Source organism: Peromyscus maniculatus, chromosome 10 (genome assembly GCF_049852395.1).
Source record: "Peromyscus maniculatus bairdii isolate BWxNUB_F1_BW_parent chromosome 10, HU_Pman_BW_mat_3.1, whole genome shotgun sequence".
In the NCBI taxonomy this organism is placed as follows: Eukaryota; Metazoa; Chordata; class Mammalia; order Rodentia; family Cricetidae; genus Peromyscus; species Peromyscus maniculatus.
In genome coordinates this window covers 16,167,143-16,180,094 of record NC_134861.1, presented here as the reverse complement: position 1 = coordinate 16,180,094, position 12,952 = coordinate 16,167,143, and positions in this window count along the sequence as shown.

Here is a 12,952-nt window from a genome sequence, read left to right as displayed (position 1 = left end):
CTCTAGTGGAGACTTATCGCCCTGGCTGGTATTGATTGTGTTCTTAGGCAGGCATCTAGGCGTCTGGTTTGGTTTGGGGGTGATTATAGGTCTAGGTGCTGATTCCTGATTTTGTCTTTGTTTGATGTGTATGGTTTTTTCCCCTTGGTTTCTGTTTCATCTGTGGAATTTCAAAGAGTGTGATGGCTATGTGCTATTTTACCTACTTGCTTGGCTGGTGTGGTTCATAGGGAATGCTTGTTTGTACTGGAGACAAAGAGGCAACAATGAGTGGGGAAAGGGAGGTCAGAAGAGGTTGGTCTGTGTGGTACACAGGATGTATGGACAGAAAAGAAGGGATGTCAGAAGGGGCTGGTCTGTCTGGTATACAGGATGCATGGGGAAGGGGGGCTGCAGCTTGTATTCTGTTGCAGTGTTAGGGGCTATTCAAAGTCATGATTTAATCAAGCCTGAGGGACTGCTGAAGGAACAGAATGAGCTGAGAAGGTCTGGGGGCAGGCTCCCTGGTCTTCTGGCAGGCATTGCCTGTGTTTGAGCTGGTGTGTCTATTTTTCAAGAAGGCCTCCATTATCAAGGGAAAGCTTAGTGGCAGGAGGCCTTTATGGTTGTGTGGCTAAGTTTCAGCCTGCTGGATGACCTTTGAGATTTCACTTCTCTCATCTCTATAGCAGCAGCTATAAGTCCACAGCCTGGAATTCCGGCAATTGTCTCCAGTGCTAAATCTTCTAGTTTTTTTCTTCAAGATTACGGATGGATTGTGTGGTTTGTTTTTTGATATCTCAGTGGCATTCTAGAAAATTTGTCAGAGCAGAGGCCAGGGCTCCTTAAAGAAGCAGCATAAAGTGTCTTTAAATCCTGGATTCAACCATGCAGCTCTGTTCTTAGCCTTTTCTCTTTGTCTAGGTGACTCTAAGCAATATACAGAACCAGGGAAAGAATCTTCCACAGAGGGGATTGGATTAGAAATCTTGAGACAGAGCAAAGCCTTCTGTTTCCATCTTCCATTCAGCTTTATTCAGTATAGCCTTCCACAGAGACCTGATCCTGAGAAAGAATTCTGGACACTTTTTTAGCCTATACATTTTTTTCTTAAGTTCTTACTGCTTGAAGTATGGTTCACAGAATAGCAGTTTTTACATCTCAAGCCTGTTAGTGAGAAATGCAGAACCCTGGGATGTAGACTAGAGGCATTAAATCAGAAAGCAAAGCTTTAAAAGTCCTTAACTGGCAAATGCATGTTAAATCAAAAAATATTGCACAAAGTCACATATTGAATACTATCTCAATTTGGTTCCTGTAATTGTTGTGGCCAATTTCTCAGATCCAGGTTTGACATCATAAGGGACCTCTCCAAGCCCATTGTTTTATCACAGAACAAGAAAAAGAAAAGAAAAAGGCAACAAACCTTACTTTGTGTCAGACCCTCAGAGGCAATGTCTTTTTACCATTTTGTTATTTCTGCTATGAGAACCGTGTTAGCCAGAGTTCAAGCAGGAAAGAAAAATCAGAAGAAAATAAATATTTGAAGAGATTTATTAAAAGGAACTAGCCAGGTATCTTCAACGTCTGCATAGCAGGCTACCTGGAAGTACAGACTACAACTTGTCTCCACAAAAAAAAGATCTCTTTTCTCAGATTCACAGGACCTGCACCTAAGACACCTCAGGTTATTGAATGAGGTCTGTCTCGATTAATTAAATGGGTTACAGATTGAAAATAGATTATAACCTTTAACCACTCCCACTTTTACTTTGTTCAGCAACAGCTAGAGATGTGACTCAGTCATACATACCTTGGTAGACCATCTCTGGGGCTCTCATACCTGAGGCAATAGAGGTTTCTGGATGAATCACAAAGAGATTGACATCAGGCATCAAATATGCAGAAGACATGCAGGACATGGTTACATATATTTGCAATCCCAGAACTTCTGCTTCTGTTTGAAGCAGAAGAAGATAAGTTCAAGGCCCAGCTAGGCTACATAGCAAAACTGTCCCAGAAAACAAACCAAAACATTAAGAAAATGACAGTACATAAATGTGCTCTTGATGAGAAGAATTTTAAGCTACAAACACAAACAGACATATACCTGCATTAAGTGACAGAATATGTTAATAAGATTAACAGGACCAGTGAAGTTAAATGATCATATACCTCACCTTTTCTGCGCTGTTTTCTGGTGGTCTACTCCAACTGTCAAGAGTCAAACTGTGAAGGGATGCCTGGGCTCTGTTGTCCTTCACAGGGGCCATTTCTCTTCACCTATAGCTTGTGGTTCTGTTACCTTCATGCCAACTTTACTCCTCACACTCTATTAAATGGACTTATCTTTATATAAGAAAAAGACAGAAAAAAACAACCAAACAAAAAACAAACAAACCCAAGTGTGATGCTTCATATCATGCTATCTGGTTGTCTCTCTTGATTATTGTGTATTTAATGTGGTAGAGTGATGTGTGTGTGTGTGTGTGTGTGTGTGTGTGTGTAAGACAGAGGAAGGGAGATGGAAGAATTATAAAGAGATTTGTTGAATTCAATAATTGTCCACACCTGTCTTCAGCCCTTTGAAGTATCTGCTGCTTATTTGTGTCAGCTCTTGACTGTTACTGATTTTGCTGTTTTCATTAACTTTACCATTTTGTACACTAAATCAATCTTTGTTCATATTTACATAATTTATATGAAGTCATCGCCATCAATTACATCAGGGCATTTTATTACAGCAACATTATATGTTACATTCTAATGATACTGTCTCTATATTTTCTAGTTTCTTAGATACGTTTCTATTACTGTAATAAAACACCACAACCAAGGCTTTCTTAGGAAAAAGAAAGCATTTAATTTGGGGCTTATGGTTTCAGAGGGTTAGAGTCCATGAATCTCATGGCAAGGAGCACATAGCAAGCAGGCAGGCATGGCCCTGTAGCAGTAGCTAAGAACTTATACCTTGAGACACAATCTTGAAGCAGAGAGAAAGGGACACTGGAAAGGGTGTAAGTCCTTTGAAACCTCAAAATCCACTCCCAGGGACATGACTGCTCCAATAGATCACACCTACTAATTCTTCCCACACAGTTCCACCAACTAGGGACCAAGTACTCAAATATAGGAACTTATTAGGGACATTCTCAAACTGCTGCATCTAGTAACCATTAATGAAACCTATAACAGGAGGTAATATTGCAGATTCCATGGAGAATTTACAGCTCAAATGCACAAAAAGCCACATACAATGTGTGTGTGTGTGTGTGTGTATAGTTTTTTTATCTATAATAGGAGGAAATTTTACATATGCAAATTGCTTAGCATGTAAATAAATAAATTAAAGCAGCACACATGCAAAAGTGAAAATTTAAATATATAACCTAGGGAACATGTTTGAACATGGGCAAATAATATTACTTTAGGGAATTCCAGGGAGGTTTGCTTGAGCATGCAACAAAGTTCACACATTTTCTGCACATCATCCCATATTGGGTCCTTTCAGCTCACTTTAATTTAGCATTGAATATCCTTGATTCACAGAGTCAAGTTTCAGGCACAGTAAGAACTTAACAGAAAATGCAGGCCAGGTTTCCAAAGAAGACTTATCTGCTACCAATGTCTCAGCCTTCCCCATCTTCTCCCCTTTTTCCTTTCTCCAGGGTATTTTTACAAGAGAGCAAAAATAGAGAATGTGGGTCAAAACTTAGTAACTAGAAACAGGAAATGTCTGCTATATCTTATAAATTTTCTCTGGGTTATATGTGAGTTTCACATTTTCATTACAATATGTCCAGGTTATAGTAAAATTGAGAGATTTCCAAGTAGTATAAAAATGCAAAAGGCACTGCCTAACCTTGGAACACCATTTAAAAGTTCAGAGATTGGTATTGCAGTTTGACTAGCACAGGTCCACTCTATTGCCTCCCCCTAAAAGTATAAAAATAAGTGCAGTTAGAAGGAAATCATAACTTGAAGGACCAGACACACAGGATGTGAAGACACTGTTTATGATGGAAAGAAATTCAGTTCCTTCATTTACTCATTTTGAGCAGTATCAACTATGCATTAGATAATGTCTTAGTCTGTACAGGATGCTATAACAAAACACCACATGCTCAATAGCTTACAAATGAATGAAGTTTATTTCTCACAGGTGTGGAGGGTGGAACATTGAAGATCAATGCAGTAGCAAACTCCACTTCTGATTGCATTTGCTGTGTGTCCTTACATGATGAAGAGGACAATAAGCTCCTCCAGCCTCGTGTAAAAGCATACCATATGAACTCTGAGCCCAAGGGCTGAATATTTACAGCTTACTCACCTACCAAAGCTTTGACTACTGAATACTCTCACATACAGGATGGATATGTAGCACAGGAAATTTGAAGGTGGCACCCCCGTTAAGTCGCAGTCAGATAGTATGAGCACAAGATCAGTTCTATCTTCAAACCAGTTATAGACAGAGTAAGGAGACATCAGCTATTAGCAGGAACATGGTGCAAAACAGAGACAAGTGCTGGGATCAAGATTTGGGGTGTAAAGATGAAGATATGGCTCAGAAGTTTACAGTACATACTATTCTTGCAGAGGATTTAGTTAAGTTCCCAGCATCCACATGGGTCAGTTTACAACCACTTTAACTCCAGCTCCCAGGGGTATTGTGCACTTCTGGCCTCTGCTAGTGCATATAACTCCCCTACCCAACCCCCACACATGTACACAAAATTAAAAATAAATATTTTAAAAGATTTATTTATTTATTTTGGTTTTTCGAGACAGGGTTTCTCTGTGTAGCTTTGCGCCTTTCCTGGAACTCACTTGGTAGCCCAGGCTGGCCTTGAACTCACAGAGATCCATCTGCCTCTATTTTAAAAGATTTGAGTCTGTATATGAACAAAAAATTCTGGCTGCTCCAAATGAGGAGCAAAATGGCAAAGAGTATTTTAGGAAAAACAAACAAACAAATAACCACCAGCGTTTGGCAATGTGTTTCCGTGAATAACAAGGGAAGGGGCTTGTCACATCTGTCACTATATTAAAGGAAGCTTAGCCAGTGTGATCTTTCTGAAATGTGACAATTCTTTCCCATCAAATCCAGTGTCTCTGCTCCGTTCCCAGAGAATTGTGTCAGGACCTCATTTTTAAATCTGCCTTGCTTAGAGAGGATTCAAGGACACAAAGCAAAATGTTGTTTCCCATATCCCTTCTCTGTCGCATGCTCCCTTCCTGTCCACTACAATAGTTGATACTAGTTCTGGAATCTGCTCGATGGCCTTGGCTAGACGGATTCACCTTCAGCTTCCCGAACACCATGCGTGGAGACATGCAATAAAAAGAACCCTTGCATTTGTGTGATTGTTGAGTAGCTGTTTCGTTTAAATTGAAATGTTCCCTCCTGTAAGGAGGAAGGAAGCTGACATGAAGCAAGCTTTACATGAAACTCAGAAAGTTCAGGAGGTTCCTGAAAACTAAAGCTTCACAAGGACCCTTCCCAAAGTTACAAAAACAGTAAATACACAGTTGCTGGAGAGTAAGTTTTTCACTACCTGAGCTGCCTGCAAGTTGTGAAGGAGCCTTAGAGCATCATTGTCAAGGCACTAGCATGATGTGATAGGCTTTTCGATGAAGCAGCTGCCTTTGAGTCATTCATGCTCCTGTAAGTAACGCCAATGAAAACTCACTAGTTCACTCTGCTAGATATTATTGTAATTGTGCTTTTTGCTTCTTTGTTTCTTGGTTTGGGTCTGTCTTTGATGTCCTTCCTGGGGCTAATAGGCACTTTCTCATATCTCCCCAGAAAGCATCACACACCATTAATCTACTTGGATAATTAAATGAAAAATAAATAAGCATGCATTATGCTTAGGCCACTGTATTTTGTTGTCTATTTTTTTCCATAGGTTGGACCCAGCTAACATAGGAAAGAATTCACAAAGCATCAAGAAGGAAGTTTTTCAAAAAGTAAGCACAAGATGAAAAATAGAAAAGAAATTGCCACTTATTGAGTGCCTAATGGCCCTAGAAACATCAGATTTCGTTATCTTCTATTCCAGAAACAGGAACTGTGAGAGATAGGATCTCCTTTGCCTGGCTTACCAGAAAGAAAGGTGAAACCACAAGCTGAGTTGAAACTTGTTATAAATAATTAATTCCAAGCATGACTTCAAAATACTGTACTCACTTATTTCACAATAGATGAGCTAGATCATCTGAGCTTCACTGAGTTTTCAACCCAGAGATCCTAAGCCGAGCTACTGCTAAAGCTTCTAGGCCATTTAAAGTGGCAACTTGTCATGTCAAAGAGAGTAACTTGGGACTGTTGTTGTTAGTGTTTGCTCTTTTGGAGGGTCCACCACCCAGCTCCCAAATAAATCACACCCACAGACTTATTTTTAATTATAAATGCCCAGCCTTAGCTTGACTTGTTGCTAGCCAGCTTTACTTTAAGTATCTAGTCTAGCTTTTGCTTCTGGGCTTTCACCTTTCTTTATTCCTGTATACCTTTTATTATTTCTTACTTCATGTTGGCTGTGTAACTGGGTGACTGGACTCTGATATCCTCCTCCTTCTCTGGCTACTTCTTCCTTCTCAGATTTCTCCTTCTATATCTTCTCTCTGCCTGCCAGCCCCATGTGACCTTTCTCCTGCTTTCCTATTGGGCATTCAGTTCTTTATTAGACCATCGGGTGTTTTAGACAGGCACAGTAACACAGCTTCATAGAGTTAAACAAATGCAACATGAACAAAAGTAACACACTTTAAAATAATATTCCCCAACATGGGATAGATGGTTTGGGTTGGTTTACATTCTAGAAACTGTGGTGCTTTTTTTCTATTGAGACAAGAAGCATAAATCTTAAAGCAAAGCTGTCGAGCAGGTGTCTCCACCCTAAGGAAAAAGCAGTGCCTAACTGGATAGGTTGTGAGCGGGATGCTTTCTCTGCACTGCTCATAGCTCTGTTGCCATGCATAGTACTGTGTGAATAGTAAGGAGGTTTTCTCTTGAGACCGTGGCCTTCTATAACTCCTGTCAGGAGATGCTCAGGGACCACCTGACCTAGTTGTCATTAAAGCTGAAGGAAAACCCAGAAGAGCTCATAACCACCTGAGGCAAAGGCAGAGCACCTGTGGCCTCTTTCCTGAAAGCTTCTTTCTCCTGTTATTGATACTTTCACAGTACACAGGCACTAAGGACACTTCAGGTAGAGGAAGAGCTCAGCAGCATGGCACAGCCAAGAAAATGGCTTTCTTAAAAAGATCATTTTCTCTTTTTGTAGTTCTGAGGATAGAACCCAGCGCCTTGAGCATTCCAGGCAGGTGTGCTACCACTTTGCCACATTCCCAGCCCCAATCCCTTTCTAAGATAGTTTTTTAAAGATTTTTTTTTTTTTGTTTTTTTTTGTTTTCTCGAGACAGGGATTTTCTGTATTGTTTTGGTGCCTGTCCTGGATGCCTCTGTAGACCAGGCTGGCCTCAAACTCATAGAATCCGCCTGGCTCTGCCTCCTGAGTGCTGGGATCAAAGGTGTGCACCACCACCGCCCAGTTGTATTTTTTAATATGTGTGCAAGTGTGAAGGTGGCCAAGGAGCACAGAAGAGGACAGCAGATCCCCTTATTCTGGGGTTCCAGGCAGTTGTGAGCTGCCCAAAGCGGGTGCTGTGAACAGAACTGGGGTACTTTGGAAGAGCAGATCAATTATTAAACTCTAAACCATCTCACCATCCATGTTCTAAAACAATTTTAAAAGAAAATGCTTTCATTTGAAAAGCAAAATACCTTAATTTTCCTGAAAGGTTTGTGTTTGAGGTTTTGTTTGGATTGTAATTTACTGATATTTTTGCCTGCTTCTGCCACCCACGAGTACGGCTGTCTGAATTTATCTGTCCTTTTCTCAGAATATGAAACCAGAAACAGGATAGCTCCTGAAGTTGACAGTGAGAGAGCTACAGCAAGGGAGCTGGAGAGGAAGCTAGAGAGGGGCGGAGAGACAGACAGAAGGAGGGGTGGAGAGAAGGAAGGAGGGGCGGAGAGACAGAAGGAGGGGCGGAGAGACGGAAGGAGGGGTGGAGAGACGGAAGGAGGGGCAGAGAGACAGAAGGAGGGGTGGAGAGACAGAAGGAGGGGCGGGGAGACAGAAGGAGGGGAGGCCTGTGCTGCTTTAGTTGAATACTCCTTTCATTCTGGGAACAGAACAAGCTCCCCCACCCTGCCCCGCCCCGCACACACGTGCACTTGCACGGGAACACACACACACACACACACACACACACACACACACACACACACACACACAGCTCATGAGGACACAATGGCCTCCTTAGATCTGCAGAGTAAATCTAAGTGGACACAATCCCTTCTAGATGGTTCCGTGATCTCACCCTTCCCTATGTGTGCACCATCCTTTTGGAAAGGTGTATACTTGGAGTTTTTATTATATTTTCTTTTTAAATTGTGATTGCAAGGGTTCGATTTTATCAAATATTTCCTTCTACATCCAATGATGCTATCAGAATTTTTTATTTGATTAGTACATATATTAAGGCAATTAATGTGTTAAAAACATTTCACCCATCTTAAATTCTTAGACAAAAAGAGAAACCAATATATAGTGATGAATTGTAAGTTTTCTTCTGTGCTTTTTTCAGCTTGCCAGTGTTTTCCTAATAGAATTTTGCCTCCCTGCCTATGAGAGAAAAAAACCCAGTTCAAATGTCCTCTGCTACCCACTCAATGGCCTGAGCAGAGCACTTCAATAAACTGAATGTGTCAACTGCACAGCCTGAGACATAGGATGCCTGATTTCTGAGAGTGTCAAACTGACCCCTCAAATAATAAGCAGGAGTAAATGGGTCTGTGGCTTTGGATTACTTAATCACATTCCTTGTCATCAGTCTCTCTAATAATCGCCATAGATGGAAGCAGAGAGTCATTCCTGTGTCATTTTCTGCTATAGAAAATGGAAGCTTTATAGTTCATGAACATAAATGATGACTTTCATTATATTTCCATGATCTGTCAAAATCTGCCTTCCAATCCTGCGCAGACGCTTTAGTTCCATCAGTGGGCACATTTACACGGGCCAGAGTCATAGACTCAGTTCTTCACGTTCAAGTGTCTCTCCAAAGTACATCGGTTGATGAAGTAAAATACCACATTCAGTGACTTGCAAATATCAAGCAGAATGGTTGCAGAGAAGTCAACTGAAATGCAGGCATTACTGACAGGCTCTCGGAGGCTGGAAATAGAAAGTTAATAAAAGCACAGCGGAGGGTGGTCTGCCGTGCTCTTTGTTTTATTGTATCCAAGTGGAGCTTGGCTTGCGCAGCTTCAGTAAGGTATCACGCTGCTTCCATTATAAATTCCAATTTACATGAATTTATACTTCAGCTCTGAGAGTTCAAGATGGGCTCCAATTTCCAAAGCAGCATTAGCCCAGGAGCAGGATTTAAAATGCTGCCTTTTTCTTACAGATTTCAACAGAGAGGAAATATAAAATAGTAATCTCCTTGACTGCATGCCTTTATTTTCCTGATAAAATGCATGCCTATAACTGAAAATATGTGCCAGTATATTTAATGCTGGATTGCAAGTCATTGCTGAGTATGTGTGCTCCAGGGCCCGAGACTATGATGTCACAATAATGGCTCACAGAATAAGAAACATGCAGAATAACCTCAAAATCTATCAATAGCAAAATGTTACTTTCCTCTAAATTCAAAAGCCTAACAGCTCATAAAAATTAAGATGAGGTGACATAATTATAAAATAGTACAGTATAGTTTATTAATGCTCAGTTTAATGTTTTTACTTAATATATAAAACAATTGGATTCGTTATGACATTCCCATACCCATATGTAATTGTACTTTGCTCATACATGCCCCATCATTACTTTCTCTTATGCATTCTACCCTCTCCTAAATCCTTTTTCCACATATATATCACATATAATATACATACACATATATGAAATCTTTACATAAGGAAAATACACACTTGTCTTTCTTCTTAACCCATTACTTAGTCTTGCTCCTTCCCTCTTCTTACCCCATTACAGTCCCCCCATCTACTTTCATATCACAGGTAAACACACACACACATACATATATATATATTTAAATATAGATTCCATATAGTAGTGAAAATGTGCTATTTTTGTGAGGCTGGATTACCTCATTTAGTGTGATGATCTGTGCTTCCATATGTTTTGCTGTTAATGACATAATTTCATGCTTCACGGCTGAATGAAAGTATTTTCTCTATCAATTCTCCATCACATTTTCTCTACTGTCCTGTTTGTAGACATCAAGGCTAGCTCCTTGTCTTGGCTACCATGGATAGCAACACAATGAACACAGGTGTTCAAAGATCCCTGTGGTTTACTGCCTTAGAGTTTCTTGGAGACATACCCAAGAATACGCTAGGTGACTCATAAGTTAGATCTACTGTGCTTTTTGAGGAACTCTATTACAAGTTTGCATAGTGTGGGTACCAATCACATAGCCACCAGCAGTATACAAGACTTCCTCTATCACCATGGACTGTCCAGCATTTGTTGTTATCTATTTTGATGCTGATAGTTTTGACTTGGGTGAGACATAATCTCAAAATAGTTATAATTTTCATGCCCCAGAGGCCTAAGGGATTTCAAACAATTTTTTAAATATTTACAAACCATTAGTGTTTCCTCTTTTGAGAACTTATTAGTTAACTTATTAGTTAACCAGCCCATTTTTTGGTTGGAAAATTTTATTTTTTATGTTGAATTTGATAGTCTCATAAACATTGTGGATACACATCTGCCATCTATGTATAGTTGGCAAATATTTTCTCTTACCCTGTAATATTTTCTTCAAACAATTCATTGTATCTTTTGCATTGTAGAAGATGTTTTGTTTGTTTGTTTTATGTGAAAGCCCAATGTCAATTCTTGAGATCCTTGTCTTGCTGTTGGAATCCTTTTCAGAAAGTTCATGCTTATGTCCAAAAAAATGAAGCACTTTCTCTGTTTTACTCTATAAGTTTCACAGTTTCAAGTCTTTCATCATTGTCTATGATGTAAATTAATTAAATTTTATTTATTGAAATTAATTTTTTACACCTTAGTGGAAATGACCCTCTTCTACAATTGTATTTCCAGTTTATTCAGTAGCATTTGTTAAAGAGGCGATCTCTTCCCTAGTGTACATTTTGACATTTTTGTAAAAATCAGGCACCTGCTCTGAGTGAATTTAGCTTCTGAAATATTTCCTCTGAACTATTAAGCCAACTATACATTCCAAGAATAACAGTAATAAGCTTGAATAAAATATTTAACTCCAAGGACATCTTATTTTTATTTGAACTGATTTTCAAATACCTAATCTGTGGTGCCCTTCTTATGATGGTGATAAAACCAGGTTCAGGCAGCTGAGACAACCAGATTTGCACAATTTTAGTAATTGAATTGGACACTATAATCATTAAATCCACAGGAGAAGATGAAGTCTGCTTCTTTTGTAAAATGTTCTTCAAATGCTTTAACAGTGGTGATAAACAGGCTAGTACGAGCTTCCATGCATATTGTTAGAGATGTATTTGAGACATGAGAATATATGCATCTTATGAATTTCTGTTTATTAATCTCAGCTAGGAGAGGCCAGCACTCATAGATCTGTTTGCCATCTTTGGATTTGCCTATCAAATGGATGTCACGTAATATCCATTTGCGTCATTATGTTATGGGCATCAGAAATAACACCTTCTTTTGTTGTTTTGCACCAATTTGTACTAAGCATATCTTGTTTTCCTTTTCATCATCTCTTGGCTTATTTGTTCAGATACTCAGAGTATACTGTAGAATAATCATGCTGGTAAGTTTAGCCTTAATTGAAATGTATAAATTTTAATCCCAGCAAGATTGCTTCATTTTGTAATTCAAAGGCACTTTACATCGACTAATTTTGTTTAGCATCATTAGATAAATGGAACTCAGAAAACTAGTTATACATATCAAAGTGATATTTTATAAAAACAAAATAGAATTTAATTATTAAAAAGTAAAACAGAAAGAGAATTTTAAATGAGCATATATTCAAAGACATGGAAAGCAAATTTATCAGTATTATACACTCATAACATGGTCACTCATTACTTAGGGAAACAAATCATTAATCAGTGATTCTGGATATTCAAATAGGTGGTTAATCTCGCTGAGTCTCAAACTTAATTCTGGCTGTTATTTCCTTGCAACAGTATATCATCATGCTATGTCTCCCTTAAATTGGATTAGTCAATTTTACTACTTAGAATTATTTTCTTTTCCTGAAACACATAAAATTTTTTCAACGTCGAAGAGCAACATGACTGTGGATAGAGTAACTATCTGCAATGTTTAAAATGTTTTGTGAAATGGATGGGAGACATTGCTTTTCTACTACAACAAGACATTGAAAGGAATGAGAACCTAAGTGGTGTTTGTAAAGCACTTTGGCTCTGGTCATGAGTGTGATAAAGTGTGCTTCAGTTCTGTAGTAGATGAGAAACCAAGGTAAGTGAGCCGTAGCAGGAGAATTGGGAACCCCAGGGTATCATTTCATGGTCTGGAAAACACCATTTCTAAATGTTTTGAAATGAATCGTTTCCATCTGCATCAGGGCCATCAACTTGCTGTGGGTCATTCATGTGCCCATCCCTCACAGGCTGACTGGGAGACTAGGGCTGTCCTATGTGAGAACAATTCTTCCAATTGATTGAATGTCCTCTTAGCCCTTTTGATGTGAGCTAAGGAGAGAAAAACTTAGATGATATTGAAAGTTCATATTTTCCATCACCGTGGTAAATTAGCAGTGAACTGAACCAGTGGATTTGAAGTAATTCAAATTAACAGGCAGATGCAAGCTGAGAACAGTCCCTTGCCCTATCCAATGCCATCCTTCTTCATAGAAGTTCTTCCTCCCAGTACACACCACTGCCTTTGACTCA